Source organism: Arachis stenosperma, chromosome 10 (assembly GCF_014773155.1).
Source record: "Arachis stenosperma cultivar V10309 chromosome 10, arast.V10309.gnm1.PFL2, whole genome shotgun sequence".
NCBI classification, from domain to species: domain Eukaryota; kingdom Viridiplantae; phylum Streptophyta; class Magnoliopsida; order Fabales; family Fabaceae; genus Arachis; species Arachis stenosperma.
The window spans coordinates 69140981-69160706 of NC_080386.1; the positions used below are offsets into that span (position 1 = coordinate 69140981).

At 39.7% G+C, this 19726-nt stretch overlaps 1 non-coding gene across 1 annotated transcript; it reads left to right on the forward strand.

Annotated features, from left to right (window-relative positions):
* Positions 1-262: 262 nt before the first annotated feature.
* On the forward strand, positions 263-370 carry LOC130958590 (small nucleolar RNA R71). The gene has a single exon (XR_009077703.1). It is a non-coding gene; the product is annotated as a small nucleolar RNA R71 (small nucleolar RNA).
* Positions 371-19726: the final 19356 nt, after the last annotated feature.

Below are 19726 nucleotides of genomic sequence, written 5' to 3' on the forward strand. Positions count from 1 at the left end.
GTTGAGTCAATATCTTGTTCTGAGCCAGTATGGCATTCAGAGCATCAATCTCAAGAACTCCTTTCTTCTGACTTGTCCCATTGTTCACAGGATTCCTTTCAGAAGTGTACATGAATTAGTTATTTGCAACCATTTCAATGAGCTCTTGAGCTTCTGTAGGCGTCTTCTTCAGATGAAGAGATCCTCCAGCAGAGCTATCCAAAGACATCTTGGATAGTTCAGAGAGACCATCATAGAAAATACCTATGATGCTCCATTCAGAAAGCATGTCTGAGGGACACTTTCTGATTAATTGTTTGTATCTTTCCCAAGCTTCATAGAGGGATTCACCATCCTTCTGTCTGAAGGTTTGGACTTCCACTCTAAGCTTACTCAATTTTTGAGGTGGGAAGAACTTTGCCAAGAAGGCATTGACTAGCTTTTCCCAAGAGTCCAGGCTTTCTTTAGGTTGAGAGTCCAACCATATTCTAGCTCTGTCTCTTACAGCAAAAGGGAATAGCATCAGTCTGTAGACTTCAGGGTCAACCCCATTAGTCTTGACTGTGTCACAGATTTGCAAGAATTCAGCTAAAAACTGATGAGGATCTTCCAATGGAAGTCCATGGAACTTGCAATTCTGTTGCATTAGAGAAACTAATTGAGGCTTAAGCTCAAAGTTGTTTGCTCCAAGGGCAGGGATAGAGATGCTTCTCCCACAGAAGTCGGGAGTAGGTGCAGTAAAGTCACCCAGCACCTTCCTTGCATTGTTGGCATTGTTGTTGTTTTCGGCTGCCATGAGTTCTTCTTCTTTGAAGAATTCGGTCAGGTCCTCAACAGAGAGTTGTGCCTTAGCTTCTCTTAGCTTTCGCTTCAAGGTCCTTTCAGGTTCAGGGTCAGCTTCAACAAGAATGCCTTTGTCTTTGTTCCTGCTCATATGAAAGAGAAGAGAACAAGAAAATATGGAATCCTCTATGTCACAGTATAGAGATTCCTTGAGGTGTCAGAGGAAAAGAAAAATAGAAGAAAGAAGAAGGAGAATTCGAACTTGATCAGATAGAGTTCGAATTGTGCATTAAGAAGGAGTGATACTCCATAAATAGAAGGATGTGAGAAGAGGGGAAGGAAATTTTCGAAAATTAAGTGAAAAAGTTTGAAAATATTTTGCAAAACTTTAATTTGATTTTCGAAAACCAAGAGTGAAAGAAATCAAGTGATTTTTGAAAAAGATTTTGAAATTAGAAATTAAAAAGATTTGATTGAAAACTAATTTGAAAAAGATGTGGTTAAGAAGATATGATTGGTTTTTAAAAAAAAATGTGATTGAGAAGATATGATTTGAAAAACATTTTAAAAAGATTTGATTTGAAAACAATTTTTAAAAGATATGATTTTAAAAATTAATGACTTGCCTAACAAGAAAAGATATGATTCAAACATTAAACCTTTCTCAACAGAAAAGGCAATATACTTGAGATGTTCAATCAAATCATTAGTTGTTAGTAAGTATCTTTGAAAAAGGAAAGAAATTGATTTTGAAAACATTTGATTGAAAAGATATGATTTGAAAAAGATTTGATTTTGAAAAACTTTGAAAACTTGAAAAAAAACTGATTTTGAAAACAAAATCCTCCCCCTTGTGCCATCCTGGCGTTAAACGCCCAGAATGGTATCCATTCTGGCGTTTAACGCCCAAAATGCTACCTTTTTGGGCGTTAAACGCCCAACCAGGTACCCTGGCTGGCGTTTAAATGCCAGTCTGTCCTTCTTCACTGGGCGTTTTGAACGCCCAGCTTTTTCTGTGTAATTCCTCTGCTGCATGTTCTGAATCTTCAGTTCCCTGTACTATTGACTTGAAAATAGAACCAAGATCAAATAAACAAGGCATGCAAGACACCAAACTTAAAATTAAACACTAGACTCAAACAAGAAACATAAAATTTTTTTGGTTTTTATGGTTTTTATAATTTTTTTTGTGCTTTTTTTCGAAAATTATATGGAAATAGAAAATAAAGTTTCAGAATTCTCAATTTGGATTCCAGGAATCATTGCAATGCTAGTCTAAGACTCCGGTCCAGGAATTAGACATGGCTTCACAGCCAGCAAAGCTTTCAAAGAAAGCTTCGGTCCAAAACACTAGACATGGCCAATGGCCAGCCAAACCTTAGCAGATCATTGCTCCAATAGCAAGATTGATAGAAATCAACAAGCTATTGTGATGATAAGTTGAAACCTCGGTCCAATAAGATTAGACATGGCTTCTCGGCCAGCCAGACTTCAACAGATCATCATGAAACACTAGAATTTATTCTTAAGAACTCTGAAAAAAAATACCTAATCTAAGCAACAAGATGAACCGTCAGTTGTCCATATACAAAAACAATCCCCGGCAACGGCGCCAAAAACTTGGTGCACGAAATTGTGATCAATACTTTTCACAGCTCAAATAATCCCCGATAATGAATCCAAAAACTTGGTGCTCAATACCATGGCATAAACACAACTTCGCACAACTAACCAGCAAGTGCACTGGGTCGTCCAAGTAATAAACCTTACGTGAGTAAGGGTCGATCCCACGGAGATTGTTGCTATGAAGCAAGCTATGGTCACCTTGTAAATCTCAGTCAGGCAGACTCAAATGGGTATAGTGATAAACGAATAAAGCTTAAAGATAAAGATAGAGGTACTTATGTATATCATTGGTGAGAGCTTCAGATAAGCGTATGAAGATGCCTTCCCTTCCGTCTCTCTGCTTTCCTACTGTCTTCATCCAATCCTTCTTACTCCTTTCCATGGCAAGCTCATGTAGGGTTTCACCGTTGTCAGTGGCTACCTCCCATCCTCTCAGTGAAAACGTTGCCTATGCTCTGTCACAGCATGGGTAATCAGCTGTCGGTTCTCGGTCAGGCCGGAATAAAATCCATTGATTCTTTTGCGTCTGTCACTAACGCCCCGCCTGCTAGGAGTTTGAAGCACGTCACAGTCATTCAATCATTGAATCCTACTCAGAATACCACAGACAAGGTTAGACCTTCCGGATTTTCTTGAATGCCGCCATCAGTTCTCGCCTATACGACGAAGATTCCGGTTAAAGAATCCAAGAGATAAACACTAGAGCCTTGGTTGCTTGTAGAACAAGAGTGATTGTCAGTCACCTTGTTCATAAGTGAGAATGATGATGAGTGTCACGGATCATCACATTCATCAAGTTGAGGAACAAGTGATATCTTGGAACAAGAACAAGCGGAATTGAATAGAAGAACAATAGTAATTGCATTAATACCCGAGGTACAGCAGAGCTCCACACCTTAATCTATGGTGTGTAGAAACTCCACCATTGAAAATACATAAGAACAAGGTCTAGGCATGGCCGTGAGGCCAGCCTCCCAATGATCAAAAGATTCAAAGATCTCCAGATGTCTAATACAATAGTAAAAGGTCCTACTTATAGAAAACTAGTAGCCTAAAGTGTACATAGATGAGTAAATGACATAAAAATCCACTTCCGGGCCCACTTGGTGTGTGCTTGGGCTGAGCAATGAAGCATTTTCGTGTAGAGACTCTCCTCGGAGTTAAACGCCAGCTTTTATGCCAGTTTGGGCGTTTAACTCCCATTTAGGTGCCAGTTCCGGCGTTTAACGCTGGAATTTCTATAGGTGACTTTGAACGCCGGTTTGGGCCATCAAATCTTGGGCAAAGTATGGACTATCATATATTGCTGGAAAGCCAAGGATGTCTACTTTCCAACACCGTTGAGAGCGCGCCAATTGGGTTTCTGTAGCTCCAGAAAATCCACTTCGAGTGCAGGGAGGTCAGAATCCAACAGCATCTGCAGTCCTTTTGAGTCTCTGGATCAGATTTTTGCTCAGATCCCTCAATTTCAGCCAGAAAATACCTAAAATCACAGAAAAACACACAAACTCATAGTAAAGTCCAGAAAAGTGAATTTTAACTAAAAACTAATAAAAATATAATAAAAACTAACTAAAAGATACTAAAAACATACTAAAAACAATGCCAAAAAGCGTACAAATTATCCGCTCATCACTAATCCGAACTAACAATTTCAAGATCAATTAAACAGGATAGAAAGAATGCTTGCAACCATGGGTCAAGACATAACCGAATTGAAAGCCTTTAAGGAAGAAGTAAATTCTAACTTGCAAAACCAAGGAGCTGCCATCCAGAAGCTAGAAAATCAAATTGGGTATTTGTCTAAGCAAACCCCTGGGCCAAGCGTTTCTCATGCTGCCAAGGCTATTGCAAGGGAAGAATGTAAGGCCATAACCCTCAGAAGTGGAAAGAAGCTAAAGGAGATCTCAAAGGAAACCACAGAGGATGAAGCAAAGGAAAATGTGAGAGACAAGGAACAGGGACAATCTTCTACACCGTCTGCAACAAAAGAAAAGAAAAAGAGGTCCTGAAGCCTTATACACCCAAAGCACCATATCCTCAACGTTTGATGAAAAGTGAAAAGGATGGCCAATTCTCCAGATTTTTGGAGATTTTCAAGAAGCTTCAAATCAACATTCCGTTTGCTGAGGCAATAGAGCAAATGCCACTCTATGCAAAATTCTTAAAGGAATTAATGACCAAGAAGAGAAGCTGGAGAAATGAGGAAACTGTGTTGTTGACTGAAGAATGCAGTGCCATCATTCAACACAAATTGCCTCAGAAATTGAAGGATCCAGGCAGTTTCCAAATCCCCTGCATCATAGGAGAAGTCATGGTGGAGAAGGCCTTGTGTGACTTAGGGGCCAGTATCAATTTGATGTCTCTAACAATGATGAGAAGAATGAAGATTGAGGAAGCCAAACCAACAAGAATGGCCCTCCAATTGGCAGATCGAACTTTTAAATTCCCTCATGGGATAGTTGAGGATTTGTTGGTGAAAGTGGGAGATTTTATATTTCCTGCAGATTTTGTGGTGTTAGATATGGAAGAAGAAGCCAAAGCTTCGATAATCCTGGGAAGACCCTTCTTGGCTACTGCTGGAGCCATCATAGATGTCCAAAAGGGTGAAATCACTCTTAGATTACATGATGAGCAATTGGTGTTTAACGTATTCAAGGCAATGAGCTATCCATCAGAATCACTAAAGGAATGCATGAGGGTGGATGTAGTGGACATTGCAGTACAAGAAACCTTTGAGGAAACAACAAAGGAAGTGGCAGAGGAGGAGTTCACCAAGGATATTGAAGTTAGTGACATCAAGGCTGCTGAAACAACCGTGCCAAGCATGCCAGAGAGAGTGAAAGAAGAGAAGGAAGCACCAAAACCTGAGCTCAAAGCATTGCCCCCTAATCTCAAGTATGCATACTTGGGTAGTGATGAGAGCCATCCTGTTATCATTAGCTCTGCCTTGAGCCAAGAACAGGAAGAAGAATTGATCAAGGTGCTACAAACTCATCAAGATGCCATTGGATGGACCCTAGCTGATTTGAAGGGGATAAGTTCATCCATATGCATGCATAAAATCTTGTTAGAAGAGGATGCTAGACCCTCCATTCAAGCTCAGAGAAGATTGAATCCCGTCATGAAAGAAGTGGTACAAAAGGAGGTCATGAAGTTATGGCAGGCAGGGGTAATCTACCCTATTTCTGATAGCCCATGGGTTAGTCCCATCCATGTAGTTCCCAAGAAAGGTGGCATAACTGTGGTGCCAAATGAGAGGAACGAACTCATACCCACAAGAACTGTCACTGGGTGGAAGATGTGCATAGACTACAGGAAGCTCAATGAAGCCACCAGAAAAGATCATTTCCCACTCCCATTCATGGATCAGATGCTTGAAAGGCTTGCAGGACATGCTTACTATTGCTTTCTGGATGGATACTCAGGCTATAATCAGATAGTAGTTGATCCAAGAGATCAAGAGAAAACATCATTTGTTTGTCCATATGGAGTTTTTGCTTATAGACGCATGCCCTTTGGATTGTGCAATGCACCTGCCACCTTCCAAAGATGCATGCTGTCCATTTTTTCGGACATGATTGAAAAATTTATTGAGGTTTTCATGGATGACTTTTCTGTGTTTGGAGATTCTTTTCCTAGCTGCCTACAACACCTTGCCTTGGTGCTTAAGAGATGCCAAGAGACCAACCTAGTATTAAACTGGGAAAAGTGTCATTTCATGGTCACAGAAGGAATAGTCCTTGGCCACAAAATCTCTAATAGAGGCATTGAGGTGGACAGAGCTAAGGTGGAACTCATTGAAAAACTACCTCCACCAAGTAATGTCAAGGCAGTTAGGAGTTTTTTGGGACACGCTGGCTTTTACAGAAGGTTTATTAGAGACTTTTCTAAAATAGCCAAACCTTTGAGTAACTTGCTTGTCTCTGATACACCCTTTGTATTTGATAAAAATTGCATGCTAGCCTATAAACTTTTGAAGCAAAAACTTTCCTCTGCACCTATCATTGCCCCACCTGATTGGAACTTACCTTTTGAACTGATGTGTGATGCATCAGACCTTGCTATTGGGGCAGTGTTAGGACAAAGGAAAGACAATTTGGTACATGTGATTTATTATGCCAGTAAAGTCTTGAATGACAACCAAAGGAATTACACAACCACTGAAAAAGAACTCTTGGCAATAGTCTTTGCATTTGACAAATTTAGACCCTATCTCATTGGATCTAAAGTCATTGTCTTCACTGATCATTCAGCTTTAAAATACTTACTTGCTAAACAAGAATCCAAACCAAGACTTATTAGATGGGTTCTTTTGTTGCAAGAATTTGACATTGAAATCAAAGACAAGAAGGGTGTAGAGAACAAGGTGGCAGACCATTTATCAAGGATACCATGTGAAGAAGGAAGCACACAAAGCACACATATAAATGAGTGCTTTCCTGATGAACAACTCATGGTAATTCACAAAGCACCCTGGTTTGCAGACATAGCAAACTTCAAGGCCACTGGGAGTTTGCCGTTGGAATTTAACAAGCATCAAAGGAAGAAATTGGTAAATGATGCCAAATACTTCATCTGGGACGAACCATACTTGTTCAAAAAATGTTCGGATGGCATACTCAGAAGATGCATATCAGAGGAAGAAGGAAGGGAAGTCTTATGGGACTGCCATGGCTCCACTTATGGAGGACATTTTGCAGGAGAAAGAACAGCAGCTAAGGTTTTGCAGTGTGGTTTTTATTGGCCCACTATCTTCAAAGATGCAAAGGAACTAGTGAAGCACTGCCATGAATGCCAGAAAGCGGGGAACCTGCCAAGAAGAAATGAAATGCCACAACAGTTCATTCTGGAACTTGAATTGTTTGATGTATGGGGGATAGATTTCATGGGACCCTTTCCCACCTCATACTCAAATAATTACATTCTTGTGGCAGTAGACTATGTCTCCAAATGGGTTGAAGCAATAACAACTCCAACCAATGATAATAAGGTAGTCATGAACTTCCTCAGAAAACACATTTTTTGCCGTTTTGGGGTTCCAAGAGCAATCATCAGTGATGGAGGAAGCCATTTCTGCAACAAACCATTAGAGGCACTGCTTCTAAAATATGGAGTCAAACACAAGGTAGCCACACCATACCATCCACAGACAAGTGGGCAAGCCGAAATATCTAATAGGGAACTCAAAAGAATCCTGGAAAAGACTGTGGGAACTTCAAGGAAGGACTGGTCGATTAAGCTAGATGATGCTCTTTGGGCATATAGGACAGCTTTCAAAACACCAATTGGAATGTCTCCTTACCAACTAGTATATGGAAAAGCTTGCCATTTGCCACTGGAGTTGGAGCACAAGGCATTCTGGGCCTTGAAACTCTTGAACTTGGACAGCAAAGCTGCTGGAGAAAGAAGGATGTTGCAAATTCAAGAGTTGGAAGAATTCAGAGCTGAAGCTTATGAGAATGCCAAAATTTACAAAGAAAGAGCAAAGAAGAAGCATGACAGCAACATAGCCCCAAGAAAATTTGAAGAGGGACAAAAAGTATTGCTCTACAATTCTAGGCTGAAGCTATTTCCAGGGAAGCTAAAATCAAGGTGGTCTGGACCATTCCTTGTCACCAAGGTTTCCCAATATGGACAAGTAGAAATCATGGAAGAAAAGTCACAACGAACCTTCACTGTGAATGGTCAAAGACTCAAACATTACTTGGGAGATGTGGAGGAGAAAGACAAGGTTAAATATCACCTCAACTGAGGAAGCTGACCGTCAAGCTAGTGACGTTAAAGAAGCGCTTGTTGGGAGGCAACCCAACCTGAGGTAATACTCCTTTGCTGTTTCTTTTATTTGTTTCAATAAAAAGGTGAAGTAGTTTCTGTGCATTGCAAAGAATTAAGTTTGGTGTTTCACACCAAACAATGAATTCGTGGATCAATAATTCAAAGGGGAATGTGTGACTCTAAGTTTGGTGTTCCACCATACAGATCAACTGAACACAACAACCTTTGAATTATATGAAAGGAACAACCATTCTAAGCAATCACAGAAATGCTTAAAATCCTTAGCAGCAACTTCATTCCAAGGAGAATTCAAGGATTCAAAGAGCAGAGGAGTAAGTAGGAGACTAAGTTTGGTGTTCACACACCAACTTAAGACTCAGACACTTGCCCATACATAGTTGAGCTAACCACTCAAGTGCTTGAGAAGCAAGCAACTTCATCACTCTTTGCAGGAAAGGAAACAAGGATCTTAGAAAGAACATGAAGCAACAACTAGGAGAAGAAGGAGAAATCAAATTGTTTCCTGGCAACAAAGAGAAAACAAGAAATTTCACAAGGTGGTGTTGTTCCTTGACCATTCTTTAAAAGGCAAACAAAAGCATGCTTGTTCTGGTTTAAACTGTAATTGTTGAATCTTTCTGGAATGTGAAGTTTTTAGTATGAGTGTTGGTTTACTGCTTTGAATAAAGTGAATGCCTAGATGTTTGGATATAACTTCACCTTCTTAAACAAATGCTTGCCATGCTTGTTCTGTTTCCAAAAATAAAAGAAAAATTTGAACAAAAGTAACTTGGCTCAATTAGTGACAAATCAAGTAGAATTAAGTGGTGGTATGCATGCTTGATTGTTTAGTCAGATCACTGGAAATTGAGTGTAGAATTATCATTTTTGTGTAGAAGTTTGAATATTGTCTATGGATCTTGATGAATAAATGTCTTTGGCCATGAAAAAGAAAGAAAAAGAAGAAGAAAAAGCCACTGAAAAAGGGCAACCAAAAAGCAAAAAAAAAAAAAATTTGAGAAAATAAGCTAGGCACCAATGGTTTGAACTTCTGAGACAAATGCCTGTGGTGTTTATGTATTAAGGATATGCTTGGATGAATAGGTTCTGAGGAGTGTTTCAACACTTGGTAACTTGGGTTAACTAACCCGGGATTATCAACCAAAAGTCCATTATCAAGAGCAACCTAAATACAAAACATTTAGTCACACAAAGAGGTGCTGGGCACCAATGTCTCAAGAAGAAATGTGAACTAAAATGCCTGTAGTGGATATGTGTAGTGCACTGATAAGAAAAAGAAAATGCCAAAGGCTTGTGCAACACATGACACTGAGCAAACAAGGAGCAAAGGAGCTCTAAGAAAAAGAAAAACAAAGAAGGGAAAAGTGCCAAGGACATAAGAATAACAAGAGGCCATAGCAGTGTTTGATGGATGCAATGAAAAAGTGATAATCTTACCTGATAAGAATGAAAAAGTGATGCTGCAACTTTCTGCATAAAACCCTTCTGATGAACTTCAAATGCTTGCTAATATAGCCAATGTAATTGCTTTCTGTTTCATACTTTCTTCTCAAATAACTCAGGACTTGCTTAGGGACAAGCAAGTATTAAGTTTGGTGTTGTGATGCCAAGGCATCTTAGGCTAGTTTCACTAGCATTTTTCTGTTAGTTTTAGTTGTTTTATGCATTTTCTTGAGCTTAAAGTAACCAAGAATGGTTAAATGAATAACAAAGCAATGAACCATCTAAACAGTATGATTTTGATGCAAATTCCATGAGTTTTTAGTTATATTACTTGAATGCTATGAATGGAAGATTTCTCATGAAATTTTGCAAGACTTTGATGCAGTTGTTTGGATGATTTCAGGGAAGAAGAGGCTAGGCAAGGAAGCAACAAAATCAATAAAGGAAGCTTGAATATCACATGTGGAGTTTAAGTTCCAGTTTAAGCTTAAACTGGAACTTAAACTGCCAAGCCATATAATGCTGGGAACTATCAGTGGCGTTTAAGCTCCAGTTTAAGCTTAAACTGGAGCTTAAACGCCAAAATCATGAAAGCTGAGGAAAAGCTGAAAGTGGCGTTTAACCTCCAGTTTAACCTTAAACTGGAAGTTAAACGCCAGAAATGAGAAATGCACCAGGGAGCCATTTCCACGTTTAAGCTCCAGTTTAACCTTAAACTGGAGCTTAAACGTGTTCGATCATTCTCCTCCAGGGTTGCTTTCTCCATTTCCACGTTTAAGCTCCAGTTTAACCTTAAACTGGAGCTTAAACATGTTCGACCACTCTCCTCCAGGGTTGCTTTCTTCATTTCCACGTTTAAGCTTCAGTTTAACCTTAAACTGAAGCTTAAACGTGTTCGACCAAAATCCACACTCCAGGGTTGCTTTCTTCATTTCCACGTTTAAGCTTCAGTTTAACCTTAAACTGAAGCTTAAACGTGTTCGACAATTCCACACTCCAGGGTTGCCTTCTTCCATTTCCACGTTTAAGCTTCAGTTTAACCTTAAACTGAAGCTTAAACGTGCTTGAGTTATACCACCTCCATGAGTGTCCAACGTTTAAGTTGTAGTTTAAGCTTAAACTACAACTTAAACACCACTAATTGAAAAGGTTTCTGGGCCAAAGATATTGCAGTTTAAGTTAGCATTTGAGCACAAACATTAACGTAAACGTACTCTGGTATGAAACCCAATTGAATATCATGGTTTTTGGGATTGGGCCTGAAGAATGGATGAGTCTGGAATTTCAATTTGATTGAGTCATGTGTCATTACTTGATCATCACTAAGTTGGCTCAATGAATGTTACAGAATTGGATCAGCAGCCTCATCAGGATTATGGATCATAAACCCAAAGCAAAAGGAAATCAGGGAAAGGCCTCAAAGCCCAAGAAACACAACAGAAGCTCAATTTAGAAAGTGTATAAATAGGATAGAATTTAAGTTAGAAAATAACTTTTGGATCATTTTTCTAGTTTTCATACTTTTTTGTAATTGAATTCAGAGCTATGACTCACTAAACCCCCTTTCATTGGGTTAGGGAGCTCTATTGTAATTCAATGAATCAATAATAGTTTTTATCTTCTTCTTCAATCTTTTCTCTTGAATTTTGTTAGAAAGCTTCTCGATCTAATTCCATTGGTTAGTTGTCTTGGGAAAGAAACTATCCATAATTGGAATCCTTCGGAACCTTGGGAAAGGAATGGAGGATTCATGCTAGAGAAGCTTTCTCACAGTGAATTGGATTGGGGTTTGGATGGATATTGTGACATGTAATCCTACCAAATTGTGGTTCATGAAACTGTGTGGTATAATCAGTGATCGAACATCATCTCTTCTTATGAACATTTAAACCAAGGGATTGGGAATTTGTTTGTTTTTAGAGAGAATTGGTGAGCCAAGGGATTGGGATCCAATCATATAAGATTGCCAAGCAAAATTCAATGAATGCATTGGTTGAGGAAGGGACAAAAATGTTTTGATTCGGAGATCTTAATATCTCCTGAAACCCAATGAATTCCCCATTTCTGATCTACCACTTTCTCTTTACATTCTGCAATTAAATTCATGCAATCACCCTGATCCCTTTTTAATTTCAACAATTTAGCTTCTCGCTCTTTAATTCATGCAATTTAAGATTCCGCAATTTCAATTTCTTGCCATTTACGTTTCCCGCCAATTTTACATTCCGCAATTCTCATCTAAATCTTGATTCCGCTCAACTAGAACACACTTCTAATCCGAATTGCTCACTCAACCAATCCTTGTGGGATTCGACCTCACTCTATTGTGAGCTTTTACTTGACGATAACCGGTGCACTTGCCGGAAGGAATTTTTGCCGATCGTGCAATTTCCTAAAATCGAAGCATCAAGGTATACAGATGCTACTCCCATATGCAGCTGTAATGGGGTTAGCATATGACCCCAGAGTCCTTCTGGACTGCTCAATTCCACTTAGGTCCATGATGGAGAAAGGGAATATGTTATGGATTCACAAGTAAAGTAAAAAAATTTTTTTTTAAAAAAAGAATAACCGAAAATAGTAAAATAAATTAAATGGAAAATAAAATAAAGATTCAAAAACCAAAAGGGAATAAAATCAAAATAAATTGAAGACTAAATTAATCAATTAATCAAAAAGATTTTGGAATTAGCAATTAAAAAGATATGATTGAAAATTATTTTGAAAAAGATTTGATTTTTTGAAATCAGGAAAGAGAAAAACAACAAAATGACACCAAACTTAAAATTTTTAGAAAATCAAGCACAAATTTTCAAAAATTTTAAAGGAAAACACAAAGAAGACACCAAACTTAGAATTTTTAAGGATCAAGAAAGGACTAAGAATATGCAAATTCGAAAAATTAAAAGAAAGCAAAGGCATGCAATTGACACCAAACATAAAATATGAAACTAGACTCAAATAAAAGCTTCTAAACCAACAAAAATAAAACAGTCCTAATCTAAGCAATAAGATAAACCGTCAGTTGTCCAAACTTGAACAATCCCCGGCAACGGCGCCAAAAACTTGGTGCACGAAATTGCAATCACACTTTTGCAATTCCGCACAACTAACCTGCAAGTGCACTGGGTCATCCAAGTAATACCTTACGTGAGTAAGGGTCGATCCCACGGAGATTGTTGGCTTGAAGCAAGCTATGGTTATCGTGTAACTCTTAGTCAGGATACCAATAGTTATCAGGTTTAATTATGAAAGTAAAAGAACATGAAATAGGTACTTGTTTTGCAGTAATGGAGAACAGGTTGAGGTTTTGGAGATGCTCTATCTTCTGAATCTCTGCTTTCCTTCTGCCTTCTTCTTCATGCACGCAAGACTCCTTCCAAGGCAAGCTGTATGTAGGGTTTCACCGTTGTCAATGGCTACCTCCCATCCTCTCAGTGAAAATGTTCAACGCGCTCTGTCACAGCACGGCTAATCATCTGTCGGTTCTCAATCAGGTTGGAATAGAATCCAGTGATTCTTTTGTGTCTATCACTAACGCCCAGCCTTCAGGAGTTTGAAGCTCGTCACAGTCATTCAATCATTGAATCCTACTCAGAATACCACAGACAAGGTTTAGACCTTCCGGATTCTCTTGAATGCCGCCATCAATTCTAGCTTATACCATGAAGATTCTGATTAAAGAATCCAAGAGATATCTACTCAATCTAAGGTAGAACGGAGGTGGTTGTCAGGCACACGTTCATAGGTGAGAATGGTGATGAGTGTCATGGATCATCACATTCATCAAGTTTAGGAACAAGTGATATCTTAGAATAGAAGCAAGCGTGATTGAATGAAAAACAGTAGTAATTGCATTAATCCATCAAGACACAGCAGAGTTCTCACCCCCAACCATGGGGTTTAGAGACTCATGCCGTAGAAGATACATGGTAGACGAAATTGTGATCCTTAAGGTTGGTCTCTTTATATTTGTATGAAATCAAAAATACCCCAAAGAGATCATGGTAATGGCACGTGTGGACACAACTCCGTTCAACTTAACCAGCAAGTGTACTGGGTCATCCAAGTAATACCTTACGTGAGTAAGGGTCGATCCCACAGAGATTGTTGGTATGAAGCAAGCTATGGTCACCTTGTAAATCTCAGTTAGGCAGATTAAATTGGTTTATGGATTTTCGAATGTTAATAATTAAAAGAAAATAAAAGGGATAGAAATACTTGTGTAAATTAATAGTGGGAATTTCAGATAAGTGTATGGAGATGCTGTGCTCCTCTTGAATCTCTACTTTCCTATTACATTCGTCCAATCCTTCTTACTCCTTTCCATGGCAAGCTGTATGTAGGGCATCACCGTTGTCAATGGCTACATCCCATCCTCTCAGTGAAAATGGTCCTATGCTCTGTCACGGCACGGCTAATCATATGTCGGTTCTCAATCAGGTTGGAATAGAATCCCTTGATTCTTTTGCGTTTGTCATCACGCCCAGCCTTCAGGAGTTTAAAGCTCGTCACAGTCATTCAATCCCAGAATCCTACTCGGAATACCATAGACAAGGTTTAGACTTTCCGGATCCTCATGAATGCCGCCATCTATCTAACTTATACCACGAAGATTCTGTTGGGGAATCTAAAAGATATGTGCCCGGCCTAAGGTAGAACGGAAGTGGTTGTCAATCACGCGCGTTCATAGGTGAGAATGATGATGAGTGTCACGGATCATCACATTCATCAAAGTGTTGTGCAACGTATATCTTGGAATAAGAATAAAAGAGAATTGAATAGAAAGTAATAATAATTGTATTGAAACTTGAGGTACAGCAGAGCTCTACACCCTTAATCTATGGTGTGCAGAAACTCCACCGTTGAAAATACATAAGTGAAAGGTTCAGGCATGGCCGAATGGCCAGCCCCCATGATCTGAGAACTAATCGTCCCAAGATGTCTAATACACTAGTAAAAAGTCCTATTTATAATAAACTAGCTACTAGGGTTTACATGAGTAAGTAATTGATGCATAAATCCACTTCCGGGGCCCACTTGGTGTATGTTTGGGCTAAGCTTGGTCTATCCACGAGCTGAGGCTTTTATTGGAGTTGAACTCCAAGTTATGACGTGTTTTGGGCGTTCAACTCCGGATCATGACATTTTTCTGGCGTTTAACTCCAGACAGCAGCATGTACTTGGCGTTTAACTCTGGATGTCTACTTTCCAACGCCGTTGAGAGCGCGCCATTTGGAAATCTGTAGCTCCAGAAAATCCATTTCGAGTGCAGGGAGGTCAGATTCCAACAGCATCAGCAATCCTTTTGTCAGCCTTTTTCAGAGTTTTGCTCAAGTCCCTCAATTTCAGCCAGAAATTACCTGAAATCACAGAAAAACACACAAACTCATAGTAAAGTCCAAAAATGTGAATTTAACATAAAAACTAATGAAAACATCCCTAAAAGTAGCTTGAACTTACTAAAAACTACCTAAAAACAATGCCAAAAAGCGTATAAATTATCCGCTCATCACAACACCAAACTTAAATTGTTGCTTGTCCCCAAGCAACTGAAAATCAATTAGGATAAAAATAAGAGAATATACTATAAATTCCAGAATATCAATGAAGATTAATTATAATTAGATGAGCGGGACTTTTAGCTTTTTGCTTCTGAACAGTTTTGGCATCTCATTTTTTTCTTTGAAGTTCAGATTGATTGGCTTCTCTAGGAACTTAGAATTTTGGATAGTGTTATTGACTTTCCTAGTTAAGCATGTTGATTCTTGAACACAGCTACTTATGAGTCTTGGCTGTGGCCCTAAGCACTTTGTTTTCCAGTATTACCACCGGATACATAAATGCCACAGACACATAACTGGGTGAACCTTTTCAGATTGTGACTTAGCTTTGCTAGAGTCCCCAGTTAGTGGTGTCCAGAGCTCTTAAGCACACTCTTTTGCTTTGGATCACGACTTTAACCACTCAGTCTCAAGCTTTTCACTTGGACCTTCAAGACACAAGCACATGGTTAGGGACAGCTTGATTTAGCCGCTTAGGCCTGGATTTTATTTCCTTGGCCCTCTTATCCATTGATGCTCAAAGCCTTGGATCCTTTTTACCCTTGCCTTTTGGTTTTAAGGGCTATTGGCTTTTTCTGCTTGCTTTTTCTTTTTCTTCCTTTTTTTTTCGCAAGCTTTTGCTATTCACTGCTTTTTCTTGCTTCAAGAATCAATTTCATGTTTTTTCAGATTGTCAATAACATTTCTCCTTGTTCATCATTCTTTCAAGAGCCAACAATTTTAACATTCATAAACAACAAGATCAAAAGACATATGCACTGTTCAAGCATTCATTCAGAAAACAAAAGTATTGTCACCACATCAATATAATTAAACTAAATTCAAGGATAAATTCGAAATTCATGTACCTCTTGTTCTTTTGAATTAAAACATTTTTCATTTAAGAGAGGTGAAGGATTAATGGATTCTATTCATAGCTTTAAGACATGGTTACTACATACTAATGATCATGAAGTAGAGACACAAAACATAAATAGACATATAACATAAAAAACCGAAAAACAGAGAAATAAGAACAAGGAATGAGTCCACCTTAGTGGCGTCTTCTTCTTGAAGGACCAATGATGTTCTTAAGCTCTTCTATGTCCCTTCCTTGCCTTTGTTGCTCCTCCCTCATTGCTCTTTGATCTTCTCTTATCTCATGGAGAATGATGGAGTGTTCATGATGTTCCACCCTTAATTGTTCAACATTGTGGCTCAAATCTTCTAAGGAAGTGTTGAGTTGTTCCCAATAGTTGTTGGGAGAAAAGTGCATCCCTTGAGGCATCTTAGGGATTTCTTGATGATGAGCTTCCTCATGCATCTCTTGAGAACCGTGAAGGGTCTCTCTTGCTTGCTCCATCCTCTTCTTGGTGATGGGCTTATCCTCTTCAATGAGGATGTCTCCTTCTATGATAACTCCAGCTGAGTAACATAGATGGCAAATGAGGTGAGGAAAAGCTAACCTTGCCATGGGTGAGGGCTTGTCGGCTATTTTGTAGATTTCATTGGAGATGACCTCATGAACTTTTACTTCCTCTCCAATCATGATGCTATGAATCATGATGGCCCGATCCACAATAACGTCAGATCGGTTGCTAGTAGGAATGATGGAGTGTTGAATGAACTCCAACCATCCTCTAGCCACAAGCTTGAGGTCCAGTCTTCTTAGTTGGACTGGTTTGCCTTTGGAGTCTCTCTTCTATTGAGCTCCTTCCACACATATGTCCATAAGGACTTGGTCCAACCTTTGATTAAAGTTGACCCTTCTAGTGTAGGGGCGTTCATCTTCTTGCATCATGGGCAAGTGGAATGCCAACCTCACATTTTCCGGACTAAAATCTAAGTATTTCCCCCGAACCATTGTGAGATAATTCTTTGGATTCGGGTTCATACTTTGATCATGGTTCCTAGTGATCCATGCATTGGCATAGAACTCTTGAACCATTAAGATTCCGACTTGTTGTATGGGGTTGGTTAGGACTTCCCAACCTCTTCTTCGGATTTCATGTCAGATCTCCGGATACTCATTTTTCTTGAGCTTGAAAGGGACCTCAGGGATCACCTTCTTCTTTGCCACAATATCATAGAAGTGGTCTTGATGGCTCTTGGAGATGAATCTTTCCATCTCCCTTGACTCGGAGGTGGAAGCTTTTGTCTTCCCTTTTCCTTTTCTAGAGGATACTCCGGCCTTAGGTGCCATTGATGGTAATGGAAAAACAAAAAAAGCTTATGCTTTTACCACACCAAACTTAAAATATTGCTTGCCCTCGAGCAATAGAAGAAAGAAGAGAAGAAGAAGAAGAAGAGAATATGGTAGAGAGGGAGAGATGTAGGTTCGGCCAAGATGAAGAAGAAAGGGTTGTGTTGTGTGAAAAGGAAGTAGAACGGAAGGGTATATATAGGGAGAGGGGAGAGGGTATGTTCGGCCATTTAGGGTGGGAATGGGTGGGAAAATTTTTTTGAATTTTGAAGGTAGGTGGGGTTTATGGGGAAGAATGGATGGATGTGAGTGGTGAAGGGGGTGATTGGGAAGAGGAATTGAGGTGATTGGTGAAGGGTGTTGGGAAGTGTGACATGGGGAAGAGTAATCACAAAAACTAGGATTAGGAGGTAAGGTGGGAATATGGTAGGTGGGGATCCTGTGGGGTCCACAGATCCTGAGGTGATCCTGTGGGGTCCACAGATCCTGAGGTGTCAAGGAATTTCATCCCTGCACCAAATAGGCATGTAAATTGCCTTTGCACACTATTCTGGCGTTTAAACGCCGTGTGGTGCACATTCTGGGCGTTCAACGCCCATGTAAAGCATGTTTCTGGCGTTGAATGCCAGTTTCATGCTTGTTACTGGCGTTCAGCGCCAGCTTTTCTTCTCTAGGCACATTCCTGGCGTTCAGCGCCAGAATGTTGCTTGTTTCTGGCGTTCAGCGCCAGAATGATGCTCTGTTCTGGCGTTGAACGCCGGCCAGATGCATCTTACTAGCGTTGAACGCCAGCCTGTGCTTCCTCCAGGGTGTGATTTTTTTCTTCTACTGTTTTTGATTCTGTTTTTAATTTTTATGATTTTTTCGTGACTCCTCATGATCATGTACCTAATAAAACACAAAATAACAATAAAATAGAATAAAATAAAATTAGATAAATAAAATTGGGTTGCCTCCCAACAAGCGCTTTTTTAATGTCAATAGCTTGACAGTGGCTCTCATGGAGCCACAAGGTGATCAGGTCAATGTTGTATAGTCCCAACACCAAACTTAGAGTTTGGATATGGGGTCTTAACACCAAACTTAGAGTTTGGTTGTGGCCTCACAACACCAAACTTAGAGTTTGACTGTGTGGGCTCTTCTTGACTCTGAACTGAGAGAAGCTCTTCATGCTTACTCTCTTTTGTCACAGAGGGATGGCCATGTGCCTTAAACACAAGGTAGTCCCCATTCAATTGAAGGACTAATTCACCTCTATTGACATCTATCACAACTTCTGCTGTGGCTAGGAAAGGTCTTCCAAGGATGATGCATTCATCCTCTTCCTTCCTAGTGTCTAAGATTATGAAATCAGCAGGGATGTAAAGGCCTTCAACCTTTACTAACACGTCCTCTACTATTCCATAAGCTTGTCTCAATGACTTGTCTGCCAATTGTAATGAGAACAAGGCAGGTTAACCTCAATGATCCCCAGCTTCTCCATTACAGAGAGTGGCATAAGATTTATCCCTGACCCCAAATCACACAGAGCTTTTGCAAAGGTCATGGTGCCTATGGTACAAGGTATCAAGAACTTGCCAGGATCTTGTTTCTTTTGAGGTAAAATTTTCTGAATCCAGGTGTCCAGTTCACCAATGAGCAAGGGAGGTTCACTTTCCCAAGTCTCATTGCCAAACAACTTGGCATTCAGCTTCATGATAGCTCCTAAATATTGAGCAACTTGCTCTCCAGTCACATCTTCATCCTCTTCAGAGGAAGAATAGTCTTCAGAGCTCATGAATGGCAGAAGGAGATTTAATGAAATCTCTATGGTCTCTATATGAGCCTCAGATTCCTTTGGGTCCTTAATAGGAAACTCCTTCTTGCTTGAGGGACGTCCCAGGAGGTCTTCCTCACTAGGATTTTCGTCCTCCTCCTCCCTTGTGCATTCGGCCACATTGATTATATCAATGGCCTTGCACTCTCCTTTTGGATTCTCTTCTGTATTGCTTGGGAGAATACTGGGAGGAGTTTCAATGACTTTCTTACTCAGCTGGCCCACTTGTGCCTCCAGATTTCTAATGGAGGATCTTGTTTCACTCATAAAACTGAAAGTGGCCTTTGACAGATCAGAGACTAGATTGGCTAAATTAGAGGTGTTTTGTTCAGAATTCTCTGTTTGTTGCTGAGAAGATGATGGATATGGCTTGCTATTGCTCAGCCTATTGCGTCCACCATTGTTAAAGCCTTGTTGAGGCTTTTGTTGATCCTTCCATGAGAAATTTGGATGATTTCTCCATGATGAGTTATAGGTGTTTCCATAAGGTTCACCCATGTAATTAACCTCTGCCATGGCAGGGTTCTCAGGATC